The 17,060-nt window shown below is 39.4% G+C and overlaps 1 pseudogene; it reads left to right on the top strand.

Moving 5' to 3' along the window:
- Positions 1 to 243: 243 nt before the first annotated feature.
- Positions 244 to 17,060, top strand: part of LOC147864423 (uncharacterized) — a 70,899-nt pseudogene continuing 54,082 nt past the window's right edge.

The raw sequence follows: 17,060 nt of genomic DNA on the forward strand, positions 1-17,060 counted from the left end.
TGTGTCCTTGCTGCCCTCAACTTCACCTTCAAGAGCTTCCACTTAGATGATGCCCCTGTGGCTGCCTCTTCCAGCCATGTCTCTCATCCAAACAGCAGCCCAACAAACTCTGGTGAACTATTTCTCCCAGCAGTAAGGCTGCCCAGCTAGGGTTCCTTGCAGGATTCTGTGTCCTTGCTGCCCTCAACTTCACCTTCAAGAGCTTCCACTTAGATGATGCCCCTGTGGCTGCCTCTTCCAGCCATGTCTCTCATCCAAACAGCAGCCCAACAAACTCTGGTGAACTATTTCTTCTTCTTCATCACCATTGTTATTATCATCAATCCATTACTGATGTGATAGCTACCACATATGCATGTCATGTAAATTGATTGTCATCATGGGATTGATTGTCTTGTCCTGTTTGCCTATGCATTCCATACATAGAGGTGGTCGCGAAGAAGGAGGAGACAAAGATCGGCATCGATGGGAACTCCTCTTGTCCATGTGGAATGATTTCATGGAGAATGACAAGAGAACAAATCCTCATCCTCACCATAGCACCTTGTTCCCGAAGCCTCCATACTGGCAGAATTGTAGCGAGAAGGCGGCACACGACAAGGCACTAGACATGCGTGGTAGCGATGGATCTCTTCCGCCATGGTCTCTCTGGAAAGGAAACCTCGTAGATGTCGAGGAGGACTCTCTGCGCAGCCGATTTGATTATATAGACCTCGAAGATTCCAGAATTTCTACTAGACCACCATGGGTATAACAGCTTGTGTGCAGCTTGTATATGTATATGTATATGTATATGTGTGTGTGTGTCCAATTAATATAGCAATATAATTGTACCATAACGATCAAAAAAGACATCCGCGATCCATCAAGAATAATTTGGGACACTAATCATGGAATACTCATGATTATATGATTGATTGAATCATTTGAATGATTTTGTGAATCTTCATGGGGCCCCAGGTTGAAGGCGATGATGCGGACAACTACCCGTTGACTAGGCGAGTGCAGCAAGATCTTTGGTTGCATCAACACCCTCAGAACTGTAGCGATCCGGGGCTAAGGTTTATGTGGGTCAGTTGGGAGAATGGGGCAGGCTTCGGGCTCGGGGCTCGCATCAAGTGCATGTTGGCATTCTTCGCCATCGCGGTCTGAGAGAATCGGATCCTCGTAAGTGACTCGTTCGGACGGGCAGATCATGCAGGATGCCAAGGTATAAACAACTTGATATACCCTTGTCATGAAGTTCTTCCATAAATCATTTTAGGCCAATATGATTATTCCGACATTGGAACCGATGACAATTTTCCCAACATTCAATATGAACATCGTGTATATAACTTAGGGACTTAAAACATTAGGAGAAAAATGATCAACAATTATAAAACTATGCTAGGACCATTGAACATGATGGCATTGGGTACCAACGAAATTAATGATATTAATGGTTGCCGAGTTTCGCTAGGGGATCAACGCAACCAATGGGACTGTTATTTCTTGCCCGAGACCAGCAAGGAGTGCAAAATGAGAGCTTTGGAGCTGAAGTCTCGGCCAGAGGCTTGGGAGAAAGGAATAATCATTGACAAATCCAAGTATAGCTGGGGAGAAATGTGGAATAGTCCGATTTCGAGGTGAGTTTACCAACATTAGGGCTTCTCTTAACCATCATGACCAAATAAACATGTCATACAATAACCTTTTATGCATTTAAGCTGAAAAATATTACACACAAAAAAAAGGAAAAAAATCATTTCATTTAATGCTTGGCCCTTGGTTGAATTCACATGTATCAATTGGTTTTGTTAATACAGTAGGTGGGGATCTCCATGGGACTACATGCAAACCACGGTCGATGTTCATGGCAAGCTCATAAGACATCCTGCTAGTGATTGACGTTGGTGGAGAGCTCAGGTCACAAAATCTCATCTATATTGTGTCATTGTTCTAAAGTATTGTTTATGGGTTATAAGTATGTACCTCTCACATCTAAATTGGTTTGCCCAAGGAAATTTTGATTTCTTATGTTGGCCAAGTATGAAAGAGACTATTTGTTGAAGTCCATTCAATGTGTTGGTACCAAATTGAGTATAGAATATGTAAAGTTGGCATCTGAATAGTGTTTCAAATGTGTAGGGAGGCCATTTAGTTCATGGTTGTATTCATACCAATCCCTTGGATCATTGCACCATTGCCATGTTCGCTTGACTATGTTTCTCCTATCAAAATTTTATCATGTTCTAAAAAAGGAAGCAATGAGGTCTTGTAAATTAATTACTTATAAAGCTTCAAAAAATGATGGCTTTTTATATTAGTAAGAATGTAGACAACAATGGCAATATCCACGAATGCACACTTGATCTTCAAATCCTTGCCTTAAAATCCGATTGGAACACGATTTTGTAAACCTAGTAGTAAATACTACTTAATATTTTGCAAAAAGCTTTAAGAAACCTTTTATGCACTAGTTCTTATAATTAATATATTGAGCAAATGATTAGCAAATTCATGGGTTCAATTTTGAAAGTTAATCCCTTCCTAATCATTACATTGTTTTATCTTATTTTTAACCACTTATCGCATCCTAACCGCATTGTACACTATCCTATAGTCTGTTCTTTGACATAATATTAAACAATAGTTTAGTTAAAGTTAAATAATTAGATTACTATTAGAAAACCTTAATTTTCATACTCTTTCTTTCAAAATGTAAATAGGCTTAGAAATAAAAGTAACCTAGTTCAAAGTGTCTCTCCTATAGCCTTAACCAAAAGAAAATGTATCTTCTAACTCATTAGTTTTATGTCTAAACTCTTAGGCAATTCGTTACATGATGCGATTCCCAAGTGAATACACTTGTCGTCTCATGAACCAAGCTCGACATCAATATTTTCGATTGACTGCCACGCGTGCCATATTGTCAACATTGCCATCAAGTTGGCCTGAGGTATATCATTAAATGACTCATTCATCTTGAGTAGTTGTATTTTGGGTGAAAAAATATCAAATCTTAACCAAATAAAATTTTATGTCACAAATTGCTAAGCATTATCAATCTTTGAGATTTAGGATTTCATGGGCAAATATGCTTTTGTTTGCTTTCAATAGCAATAGTTTGCATGTGGTGATCAACTGAATTCAGAAACTTAATAGTTAGAGAAAGGTAAAGCTACACACCATATTACCATGAGAATGCCATGACAAACACCAAAAGAGTTGGAGTGAGAAACTAACTAGCTCATAAATTTAAACTCATTTCATTAAAATAGATTGTACCACACAACGTAGAGGGAGACATGGAGAGGATTATTTGGGGGAGTTGAACACCATGGATTCCTCGACCAATGATTAGCATGCATGTGAGGTTAGGTGACAAAGCAAGAGAGATGGAGATGGTACCATACAAGAAATACATGGAATTAGCTTCTCGGGTACATGCTAGCTTCCCCGTTGCAAGGAACATTTGGTTAGCCACGGAAATGGAGGTAAATAATCTTTCTAGATCTTGCTCTTTCTCTCTATCTTTATCTCTCTAGGTTATATTTGACCTCCCCAAATAATAAGATACTTGTTTATCTATCTATCTCTGCTCCAAGCATCATCATCGAACAAGCATTTTTCTTGAAAGTTGTGAATATTCTCTAACTCTCTCTTTTTGCATTTTTGCATTTTTCACAAGGAATATAGTTCACTAAAACAACATGGTAGTGTGATTGTTTACATATTCTAAAACTAGAAATCAAGATAGTTGTTTCGAGAACTTGTGTGTCTGAATTGGACATATGAGGTAAAAGATAAGCATAAAACAAGCTAAAGTAGAATTCAAGAGACATCAACAAATCATCTACTACATCACGCATAGAAATTTAAGATATGCCTAACGTGGTGCAAAGAGCATCCAAATTTGTTGATGATGTGTTGGAAAATTGTAGTGGGAAGTCACATTCTTTGTCCATTGAAATAATTGCAACCATAGTATGACCCATACATACCATGTGTGCATTCGCATTCAAGTATGTTTTGGTCATTCTGGTATGGTAAACACCCTCAATGTATGGTAAATAGTATGAACCATATGTACCATACCTGCATTCACATTTGCGAATGTTTCAATCATTTGCATAAGAAAAACACCCTCAAAGAATGATAAATACCATACTTTTGGATTAACTATTTATTATGAGGTAAATAAGCCTAAAAATGTGAATGTGAATGTTCTATGATTGCAACCATGTGCATGTCTTTACGAGAAATAATGGTAAAACTTGAAAATAGAGTACACCCTTATGAATATAATCCTCCCACTTGTCTTTCCTAAGTTTCACCCTCGTCAACTGGATTAAGCAGTTTATTCATGGAAAGCCCACATGAAACCTTTTACTAAATCCAAGAATCTTGGTTGTATCTCAAAGACTAGAAGGCAATTTGAGAGAACAGAGACGGGGGAAAGACTACTTGGGGAAAATGGTGGCGAGCCCCTTCACAATTGCACTTATTATGCCTTTGGTCATGCAACATTTTCTATGTATCAAAAAACTAAATTCATTCTTAAACCTCTAAGGTTAACATACATAATGATAATCTTTTGGTTTTCTCACACTATCTTACCATTTTCCTATACTAGGGATGTTGCCCAACATTGAGAAAATGAGGAATCATGAATGCTCAAGGTAGATTTATAGGGAGGAAATTGTGTTTATATAGGGCATGACCTACATGAGAAAACAAGAAAATGTGCTCTTATTACCACTATAGTAAGGATTTTTTACGTGAATATAGGAAACTTAAGGAGAAGGATCCTTGAAATAGTCACTCTTCTTCTGGAGATCTTTGTGAAAGTGAACACTTTATTTTGAGGAACTAAGAAAGTATGCACCGCACATAGCAATCGTTAGATTTTGGGGAATTAAGAAAGTATGCCATCATCATTGTCCGAAGACAATTAAACCTTGGTAGCACGAATAAATATTCGAATAAATTTGATAGGTTGGGTAAGTCTTGGTGTATTTCTTCATGTCATTGTAGAACCTAGGTCACCAACATCTTTCTTTTACTTTATTGATTGTCGCCAAAATTCCTCGATGTCTAGCCCATTCCTTGTCATGTAAATCTTTTAATATTTGATTTCGTTGCTCTTGGTTACAAATAACTTGTTGGGCATTTCCACAAGTACTCTTGATGTAGGAAGAATTTGTGAGCCGTCTACATAAAGTTTGAGAAGTTCTTCTTTGTCCAACTTCCCAAATTTAAGTGGTCATGATAATTTAAGTGCCCTACCCAAATCCCCACTAACAAGGGTGAACACATATATGCATACATTATTTTTACATACATAGTTATTTCTCCAAAATAGTAGTTGCTTTCGTAGGAAATAGTGGCATGCCAAATGATTTATTTATTTGGTCCCATGTGTCAAAATGAGCCTCTTCCCGGACAATAAAAAAATCTATTTTAGTCCATCTCTCTCTCTCTCTCTCTCTCTCTCTCTCTCTCTCGCACGCGAAGCTCCAAATTGTTTTCATTGCGAATGAAAGTCTTAAGAAAATGGTTGCAAAACTTGAAGAATGAGATTCAAGAATGTAAGAGAGCTTCTTTCAAAACAAATGAGTGCCTTAACAAGATTGAGTTAAAAATGCATTAAAAGAAGAAAAATTGGATAGGATGAGAGGGGATGTAAGTGAGATCAAAAAATGTATGCACAACAAAGTCGTGGGCCGATCTATGTGCATCACTAGATTCCTCTGTAAATGAGGCCTCTCTACATCACTAATGTATCATGACATGGGACAAATTTAGAGGCTCACACTTCACACGTATATTGTACATGTTGCACTTAACTACAAAACCATATTCTTCGCGTAATGGGGAAACCGTACACATCAATACATGTTAGAGCCCATCCCACTGTTTACCATTCGAACCATTGCTTCCATGTGACTTAGCTCACATGCATTGCGATGTGAGACGAGGAGTTGGGGCACAAGTCATTTGAGTGGTTGACTATGCACACTTTGTCCTAAACAAGTTTCGAGAGACTGAGTATCACATTTTGATATAATGCTCTACCTATAATCACATTCAACCATGTTTTCACACATCTTCGACAAAGCCCAATCCATGCACGAATTTCTCTCACAACCACAATATGCACTTTCGATTGCAACTGTTATTCCTTAGGGCCGGACAATGGCCTAACACAAGGCGTCTCTGGAAAACACTTCACCAAAGGGGTGTTACGGCAAGATAACTTAAGACACAACGATTAATCTGACTAAATTGGCTACTTAACAATAAGGCATTCACTTAATACATGCGTAAGATATAACAATTAATACAGAACGGTAATCAATACGTGATGATAAAACAAGAAGCTTATATTAATTCTCCGTTTTCTGTTTCTTCTTCCTTCTCTCACCACCACTATGTCCATTGTCCGTGGCTGTCACGCTCTGTTCTTGTGTGTTGTTGTGTCTTTACCGCCTTCTCTGTTCATCTCCGTGTCCGTCTCTGTTTTCGTTTCTGTTTCCGTCTCTAGCTCCGTCGCCGTCACAGTCACCGTCATCATCACCATCATCATCCGTCATCGTTGTCTGTCCATCACTATCGTTTGTCGGTTCGTCCTCGTCCAGCCCGTTTGGCCACTTCGGCCACTGTTCGGCTATTATGACCGCTTCTGCCGCTCCTCGGCCACTCTTTGGCCGCTCGTCCGTCTCCATCTCCCACTGTTTCGACTGGTTTCCGGCCCTTCTGGCCTGTCTGGCCATGTCTGTCTGGTCCATCTCCAGATGTCTTTGTCACCGACCTTGTCGGCCCTATTCGGCTGTCGGTTTTGGCCGAGGTCCGTCGCTTTTCGGCATCAATGTCGTTGTTTCGGCCGTCTTTGTCCAGCATGTCTCTGGCCGGTTGTACGCTGACTCCGTCATTGTTCTGGCCGCCATCGTTTGTTTGGCGACTGATGCAGCTTCATCCAATCCTTGTCTGACCCTCCGGCCGCTCCGACTGCTACAACCACTGTCCGGCTATTCCGACTGGTTTCCGACCCTTCCGACTACTCTCTCCGCTCTTCAGCCAATATTTGGCCAATGTTCTTGTTGCTATCAAGCCCCTCTCTAGCCGGAACTCTCCTGTTGCGGCCGCTGCTTCGTCGGGTTTTGTGGTCGTCTCTATCGACCGGCTGTCATACCGGCATTTGTCCGACCGTCGGCTGTTGTTTAGCCACTATCCGGCCGCTCCAACCACTCCAACTGTTGTTCGGCTGCTCTTTAGCTGTTGTCCGGCGTCGTCCGGTTTTGCTGCCTCGTTTCCGTCTTCGTTCCGGCGCTGTTCGACCACTTCGACCGCTCTTCGGCCAACGCTTTTCCGGCCTCTCGTCAGTCTTTGTCGGTGTCACCGTTCTGGCCATCGATCCGTCTTCGTCCGGCCCATTCTAGTCATCGTCCGGTCCATTCCGGCCAGTTTTCCGGCAGTCGGTTCGGTTGTTGTCCGGCTGCTCCCATCTCTGGCCATTTCAGTCTTGCTTTTCTCAAGCTTTCCACTGTTTGGTCTCTGTCCGGCAGACTCCATCTTCAGCCAATGTCTCTCCGGTCTTCTTTCGGCGTCATCATTGTTGCTGTCGTCGCTGCAGCCCCTATCCGACCGTTTTGGATGTTGTCCGACCACTCCGACCACTTCTTGGCCGTCGTTCCGGTCGCTTTACGGCCGTTGTCTGGCTATTCCGGCCCCATCCGATCGTCAGTGTCTTTCTGGCCCTTCTACTGTCTGAGTTTGGCCATCCATCCGGTGTCTCATTTTGTTTTGGACGTCTTTCGAGCTGTATCCGTCCGGTTCATTCCGTTCTTTTCCCGTTTCTTCTATCCGGACCGTTCCATCGTGTTTATGTATTGTCTCCGGTCCCCGTCCGTGGCTTTCTGCATCACATCGTCTCGTCCGACTTCTCTGTTTCTGGTTATGTTGAGTCTGTATCTTTGTATGTCGACCGCCCGTTTCCCACTGCCCATGGTCTTTGTGTGGCATCTCTATTGCAGTCGTCATCCATGTCTTTGTTTTTCCAGTAGTCTCCTTCTCTGTTTGGTGCCTCCAACTGTGTCTTTCCATTGCTGTTGGTTTCTCTGGTCGTCAATGTTTGGTTTGCGTTTGCATCTCTTCTTTGTCTTCTATGGTCCTTCGGTGTTAACCAACTCCGGTTCCGACTCTCTCCACCTTGTTTCTTCTGGAACCATTTCCCGTGCATTCTCAACACATCCTGCCGGTCTCCGCTCCACACACTGCGACTTTCTCCGCAGTCTCCCGGTGGGCTTCTCTTTCCGGTCGTGCTGGCACCGGTTCCCTCTGCGTTGCTGTTTGTCTAGTCGTGCATCTTGCACCACGCTTTTGAGAACACGCACATTGTCGCTAACCGCTTTCGGAAACACACACATGGACACTAATCACAATCTCGCACAAACATTGTTGCCATTCATGCATTCCTCCATAGACTTCCTCCAACATCTTCACCGTCATTTTCGCGTTTCGCCATTTCTTTAGAACACTTTTGGCGCTATGGCTTGCATCGCCGCGTATCATTCTTCGACTCCGTCTCCAAAGGGGGGTCGCCTTAGTGGTCGCCAAAAGGTGTTGTACGTTTTTAGGGTTAGGGTTAACATTTATGATAAACGATTGATGATAAGTGATTGAGAAGCATTACGGGGTGGGGGGTGGTGCCTAGAATGGCTCCACCTCCCGCCCAAGGGGTTTCAACGTAAGGGGAAGAGAGAGAGAGAGAGATGGAAAGAGAGAGATTGAGAGAGAAATGGTTATTCATGTTTCATTCATTCCCCATAAGGGGTTAAATAGTACAAGAGGGGGTAGATACATAGGGGTGTAAGCCCCCTCGAGCATTCATACTGGACACTCACTCACACCTCCTCGTATCCATCCACATGCACACACGTGTGCATGTGTTCACATATGTATAGACCCACAATTACATTTATGCCCCCTACACATACACAACAACATCATGATAACATTCGACCCTCGCTCATCACACTTGCCTCTCCGTACATCTCGTACGGGGTAACAACAACATTCATTGGTAAAGTTCTTGAACATTGAGAGTCACTACTCACGTTCACATGAAATGTAATGTTTTTGGTCCCATAGGTAATAAAATCTATTTATCTATTTATCTATCTATCTGCATGCACACTAACTCTCTTTTGACACGTAATCAACGTTAGAAGGCTCTCTCAAATACTCCAATAATCATTATTTAGTGGTGATTGTTTATCATTTCTTATTGGTTGAAAATACTTTGATTGTGCAAGTATATTGACATTGAAGTCTTAAGTCCACATTGTGCCATAACTAGAAGATCACATGCTCAAAATTTGTAGTTTTTGAATTTATGCCTACTATGTGACATTTGTTGTGTTCTTGTATTTTATTTTTTCTTCGATTTAGCTCAACATCACGCGGAGTTTTAAATTTTCTCACATAAAGTATGAACAATGTATTTACGCATAACTACAAAATATTCATATTTCAATCATCACATTGTGAATTATGAATAATGTATGTAACATGCAAATCTAGTTGTGAGATATTCAGAAATGAACTTTAGAGATCAAACTCAAAAATGAACGATTTCATATACATCATTAATAAGACTCTACACATAGACATAAGATTGTGCATTCAAACTTGGTTTTGTCTTATCTCCATTGGAATGTGTGTAACATGTAGATTTAGATGATTCTTCATGCTCTAAGTTTGAGATAATTAAGAATGAGTGTTAGCTCATCCAAAACACCCTTTACTAATATCACTTTCGACAACCAAAATATTGAAATAGGTAACATCATCTTATATAAGGTAACATCATCTTTTTAGTGATGACCATTTCAATTTCACAAACTAGAAAAATTTCACATGAATTCATTTCAGACAACCAAGGCTAGAAAATGATAGCATTATTGAAAGGTCACAATAAAAAGAAACAATTAAGATTAGAATGGATATTTTTAGGTTCCTTATTCAAAATGGATCTCTTAATATACATAAGCATTCTTTTTTGTTTTTGTTAACCATATCATTATTAATGATTGTGAGTCACATACGAATTTACTCAACCTTTAGGATGTAATTGAGGAATCAAAGAGTATGAGCAAAGTATTGGTATGGAAGCTAGCACAAATAATGGATTTGTTAACTTCCTAATGGCGCTCGAGTCAGATTTCTTTATTGGACCATTGGGATCAACATGGAGCCTTCTTCTTGATTGTATGCGGGCTACAAGTGGAAAACTTATGTTTGGGTTTTTGAGTGTAAATCTAGACACATTTTGGTAAGATAATAAATGAAAGTGATGTGTCCACATGTTGATTTATTAATTTTTCCATGCATCATTTTATGGTACCATGTTATTGAAATTTTATAAACTTTGATGCACATTGTAAACAAAATCCATTTCCACATGTATGCAAAATCATAGTTGCTTTGCCTATAACAATTTACTAATTTAGCTTATATAGTTTCAATTATGACTTGCTTAAAGTATTGATTTTTAAATTCAAACAAAATGGGCGATTGTTTATGGAGCAAGATATTAAGAGATGAATCAATTGTGAGTAAGTAGGGGATTTTAGGTGGAAAGGGTTTAGGTGGGGTTGTCGGCCCCTCGTCCAACTAGAATGGGATCCAGGGGATTTTAGGTGGAAACATGATGGCAGACTTTGCCATTTCTTCGAGTACAACACTAAACTGGGTTGGACTTTTCAACTACAGCTAGATGGCCCCTTACACAATAGTTGGCGTACATTGGGCATCCCTGATGAGGTGCTCATTACCTTTTGGAAGGGTCTCTGGCATCTCCACATGCCGGAAAAGATAAAGTTTTTTTGGTGGCAAATCGGTCATAATGTGGTTCCCGTTGGCAAATGGCTAGGTAAACGTGGTGGCCCATTAGACTGCCCACTTTGCCATTCACCTATTGAGACTCTGAGGCATTGTCTGTGGGATTGCCCTCAAGCTCAAAAGGTATGGGATAGAGTGACTCGCCTCCTTGCGGCATGTGAAGTGGAAGGAACAACATCGTGGAGTGTTGCGGCATGGCTTGATCACTATTGATAGGTGGACGGACATGCATGAGAGGCAAATTTGCCAAGATTCGATTTGAGAGAGGCTTGCAGTCCGCATCCCCTAGGTTCCCGGACATTTGGATGCTGATCGCAGGCTTCACCCTGTGGTACGTATGGAAAGCGCGTTGCCTAAAGGTCTTTCAGGATCTGGTGCGGCCCTTGGAGGAAATGATCATGGACATATGGTTTGCGCTTATCATCTACCTACGAGGGCAATTGGACGAGGTTTGCAGCAATTCCAATGACGTGGTTACTGCCCGTTTGCGCTTTTGGCAGAAATGGCAAAACACGCCTATGGTGACACAAGGAGGAAGTGGCCCGAGGTGGAACTACCAGCCCCCACGTTGGCTGTTTCCGACTCACTTACCACCCTCCCTTCGTTGTCGGCCCTAGGAGTTGTCTCGTACTAGCCATCACTGAAGGGCGCCGTTTTTAGCTATAGGTACTTACATTAAGTAGTCAGTCGGAAAGGCGATGTAACTAGTCTCATTTTCTTGAACCTGATCGGAGGGAGATTCCCCGGTCTATGTATAAAGCTCCTTGTAGAGTCTCTTTGTAATAATCCTTCCTAACTAATGGGAAAGTAGCTTCATTTTGGAAAAGAAAAATTAGTGAGTAAGTAGGATGGATTGATTAAATTTATGATACCATTTAGCAATAATTGAATTTGGTGTTTGTGTGAATCTATTTTCTCCACTTTAAAGGAAGCAATCTCTAAGTTTATAATGATAAATTTATAGGGACAACCATGGATTGATGAATGGATCATGTAAGCCCAACATATGAGCATCTTGAAAAAAGCCAAGAATCCTATCCCTTTTAGAGTTGTATCTCATTGATGTCCCATAGGGGCCCTTTCTGGCTTCCACTAGAGTTACACAAGAAGATATAAAAAACAATCACTCAAAAACAAAGAAGTAACGTAGAGTAGAATCTCTCTCACAATAGTCATCACCTCTTCAATATGAACTCTATATATACTTGTCTCATCAATGAGCATGGCCTAACACTTGTAAAGTTTGATTTTATCATAAATGGTTCAATGTATCCTAATTGTATGATCAAAGACCAGGGATCAAATCTATGAATACCCTATTGTCACTGTTACAAGTCAGTTCATAACCACATGGTCTACCACATCACTTGCACTCCTGTCACCTTTTCCCATACTCCCTTTTCAAAGAACCTTTACCCACAATAAGGGAAAACATTTCCCTAAACACCCACATCCACACCAACAAAAATATACACATCAACATCCACTTACACCTACACATTACCTTATACTTACTTTTACACATTAAAATACATCTATTCAACATATTTACTAAACACACATGCATATTTGCATGTATATACTTATACATATTAACATACATTCATAAACATGCACATCATGCATATACTTCTTGTTAACCGATGGGACAAGTGGGACACTGTGTGAACAAGCAAAGGGAGCTGAGCAAAGGGAGCCGAGTATTAAGAACAGTTGTAAAGCGCTGAGCATAGAGGGCCATATATATATACCAAGTATTGTAGAACAGAAAAAGTGGGACAAGGCCAAGAATAGAGGGATAGAGAGTGAGTACTTGTATATGGCTACAAATACGAAGGTTACGTTACCAAAAATGTTTGCGTCCATGCTCACACACATGTTAAACACAAAAGCTTGTTAGCTTACATATGCATACTCATACAAAGCTAAAATGGACATCATGAGATACAAACATGAGGAATCAAATTAGCCAATAGGCATTCCTAGAGAGTTAAACACAAAATTCAACAAATATTAATGAAGAAGAATATAACATTTGTCAACTTGGTTATGAAACCTATGTTCCATGGTTGAAGTCCCCTATGATCCCATTGACATTGCACATGCACATATGTAATTTCGAGACATCGTATATCAAAATGAGCTTATCAAATGAAATTTTCTCTTGATCACAATCCATTAATGTTAAGAGTATATTACTACTCAATAGACCAAAATAAAGTAAAAAGAAGGAAAATAGATTGGATTGAATTTAGGATGACTAATACCTTGGAAGAGATAACACGATCGTCGAGACGAAAGCGATGTGCTTATGAGGGTAGTTAAGCCTCATATTTATACCTCTTCCTAGTCCCCTTGAATAGATGTGCCTTTCTAAAAGGCTTTCCATTCATTGGTTTTCCAAATCATGATAGTGCATGCACCTATCATTCATTCTATCCAATCACATTAGTCCCCTTTTTAACATTAGTGAACATACCCTTCACTTATGTAAATATTTGTGACCTACCCTCACCTACATTATGTGTACATAACATACTCCCCTACTTCAAAGATTGCACTCTTGCAATATAAAGTGAGGAAATTGTGCCTTAAGAGAATGTTGGCGTTCCCATGTGGTATCATCAATAGGTTTATCCAACTATTTGATCTTGAATAGTCGAATTTCTTTAGAACGTAAAAGTTTAGTACGAGAATCAAGAATTCGTTCAGGAACATGAGGTTTGTAAGAAAAATCCTCTAATGTTACAAGGCCTTGGATTGTGATGGTGCCAACACTAGAACCTAAAAATGGTTTTAAACGACTCACCTGAAAAATAAGATGAATACCAACGTTTAGGGGTAAGGCAAGGTGATAAGCAAATGACCCAACTCACTTAAGGATTTCAAATGGGCCACAATATCATGGGGCTAACTTAGCACACTTGGCAATATGCAACATTTGGTTCATGTCTTGCAAAAAATTGTGTGTATTGTCTAATGTATCACGATCAATCGTAACATTAACTGGGGCATGTGGTTGAAAACCATACATCAACATAAAGGACTATGTCTAGTGGATGTCTGTTTTGAGCTATTATAGGCAAATTCTAAGATAGGAAGGTATTGATCCCACTTAGAAGGGGTTTTTGCTACATATGCTTGAAGCATGTTCTCAATAATTTGATTAACTCATTCAATTTGTCCATTAGACTGAGGATGATCTGCAGAACTCATGCTCAACATAGTTTCTAGCTTCTTGAAGACCTAAGTCCAAAAGTCACTAGTAAACTTGGAATCTTGATCACTAACAATATCCATAGGTAATCCATAAAAACGAAATAACTCGTCAACATATTGATAAGCCAATTTTGGAGCGGTTACCATGGTTTTAGTAGGAATAAATCTAGCCAATTTTGTTAGTTAGTCAACGATAACCCAAATGGCATCATGACCCCTCTGTGTACGAGGTAAACTAACAATAAAATCCATCGAGATACATTCCCATTTGTTGTTGGGAATATCTAAGGGATGTAAAATACCAGCAACTTTAAGTTGTTCCCACTTATTAACTTGACATTGTAAGCATTGAGTCACGTATTTATGCATGTCAGAGCGCATCTTAGGCTAGAAAAAACTACTCGAGAAAAAATTTGCATCATTGTGACATAAGCCACAAATTGATACAAATGGTGGTGGTGTTGTGCGCAAAGTTGTAGTACTCAAATCTATGAGTAAAACATCAATAGGGGAACTCATGTGTTTTTAATCGAGTTCTAAGGCTCAATTACATGAGTTAAACCTAGAGGACACTTTGGCAGAAATATTTAAAATGCGGAATGATGCCCACTCAATACAAAAAAAATAGTCTACACAAAATCATTATCCAATAGGGAAACACACGTAAATAGTGTAGATGAACATAAAAATAAGAGTAAGAAAGAGAGTTAATTGTGGGTGGGAAATGACGATTACAAGAAAATCATAAGAAAGTGAAAAGATAATTTGTGTAATTAGAAAATACTTAGGATAATAATCAAATAGATTTATGAAATGTTAACCATGTCCTAAGGTAAGAAACCCTAGAGTAGTTGACATGCACTTCGCCAACACCAAAACATCCCGTAGAATCGGCCAAGTGATGGCTCGATAGAGAGTAGAGTGGCATAGGTAGTCAACATACACCTCGTCAAGACCACAACATACCATAGAATAGCCAAAAGATGGCTGAATAGAGGGAAGAGTGGCACACACAACATCATAAGCAAAAGGGCCATGAAGTGAGTGCCATGTGCAATTAGGGCAAACACGCTCAACCCGGTGCATAAATTTAATTATTATCGTAAGAGATGACTCAAGAGAGGGGAGAGTGGGAGATACATCGCAATATGCAAATGGGCCATGAGTTCAGCGTGTGCGATTAGTGCAAACACGCTTGACCCGATGCACAATTATAAGATTTTAAATCGTATCATGGTAGAAAGAAAAGAAAAGAAAACATAATACAAATTTGATTCGACCAAGAAGAATGCATCATAGAAAAGAAGAGAGATCAAGAAAAGAATACCAAGTTAAGAATGTTGTTTTGAGCTTGAGAAGAGCATGACGAACCTTGTTAGATCCCCATCGCTCACACCCAAAAAACATGAAAAGTTACATGAAAACAACAAAAACAAATTGTTAGTAAATGCTCTGATACCATTGTTAAGAGTCTATTACTAATCAATAGACCAAAATAAAGTAAAAAGAAGGAAAATAGATTTGATAGAAGAACTCGTTCAACCCGACCACCCCCGAACTACGATCTAGACATGGCCAACCTACCACCGACGTCCCATACCGTCGGATATTAGGATGACAAATACCTTGGAAGAGATAACATGATCGTCGAGACAAATCCTAGCCCGCACCACCACTGTCTAAGACAATAGCCTTCCGACGTAATGTGCTTATGAGGGTAGCTAAGCCTCATATTTGTACCTCTTCCTAGGCCCTTTGAATAGATGTGCCTTTCTAAAAGGCTCTCCATTCACTGGTTGTCCAAATCATGATAGTGCATGCACCTATCATTCCTTCTATCTAATCACATTAGTCCCCTTTTTAACATTAGTGAACATATCCTTCACTTGTGTAAATATTAGTGACCTACCATCACCTACATTATGTCTACATAACAATTAATGCTTATTTGCTAATCAAACACGCATTATAGAATATCTTTAAACACATTCGCGCTCAAAAGTGGAAGGATGGTGCATTCCATCATTAGATTCCTTTTATAATCTTACGATTTTAGGCAATTTTCAGAAAGTTGATACACTAGTATCACATGTCGTAAATAACATGTAAAATTTCCTAATTTTTTGAGATTTAACAAGTGTCACAATGATAATTTCGAAAATTCAATAGTTTTCTGATAAATGTTTAAACGTTGATGGTCTACTAATATGAAATGTAGTTAACTTAAGGAAAATCACAATGGTTAACTCAAAGCACAAGTTAAGATTAATGATTTCACCATCTTGAGGAGATGTGGGTTCTGAAAGTGTTATAAACATCTATAAATTTAGTGCTCATCAACAACCATAAATTTAGAACTCCAAAAATATAGACAATATTCATGAACTGTCAAACCTAGACGTGAACATTAATATATCATTAGAACATATCACATAGTTATCAGGGTATCCACATTACTCTCCTCTTCTTCCTTTTGAGAACTCTGCTCCAAAATTTGTGGAATAGTATCTACTCCACATAGGCTAGCAATGGTAGGGTCCTCTACTAGCTCGTCGTCAAAATCAATAACCTCCTCAAGTTCACCAGGTAATGGGGCAATTAATGAAAACATTAAGGCTTTAATCCTCATGTGAATGAAACTCACTTGCTCATCTAACTTTTGTCAGTGTAAAGTCATACATAATGATTACCATCCAATTATTTTAAAAACAGAGATTTCAATACAATTTGATACAATGTAACGAATTCAAATTGCAGTACAATTCAATACTCAGGTTCAAAATGTTTTCATCACAATTTGATTCTTAGTATCGAATTCCGGTTCAAAGTTTTTATTTTATTTTATTTTATTTCTTTTGAAAAAAAAAACTTTGAACCTGAATCCAGATTTCAAATTGTGATGTTTTCATCACGATTCGATACTTAGTATCAAATCCAGGTTTAACTTATTTATT

This window comes from Azolla caroliniana, unplaced genomic scaffold (assembly GCF_043228905.1).
Source record: "Azolla caroliniana isolate FFs.n. ecotype wild unplaced genomic scaffold, voAzoCaro1.0.p SCAF_5, whole genome shotgun sequence".
NCBI lineage: Eukaryota > Viridiplantae > Streptophyta > Polypodiopsida > Salviniales > Salviniaceae > Azolla > Azolla caroliniana.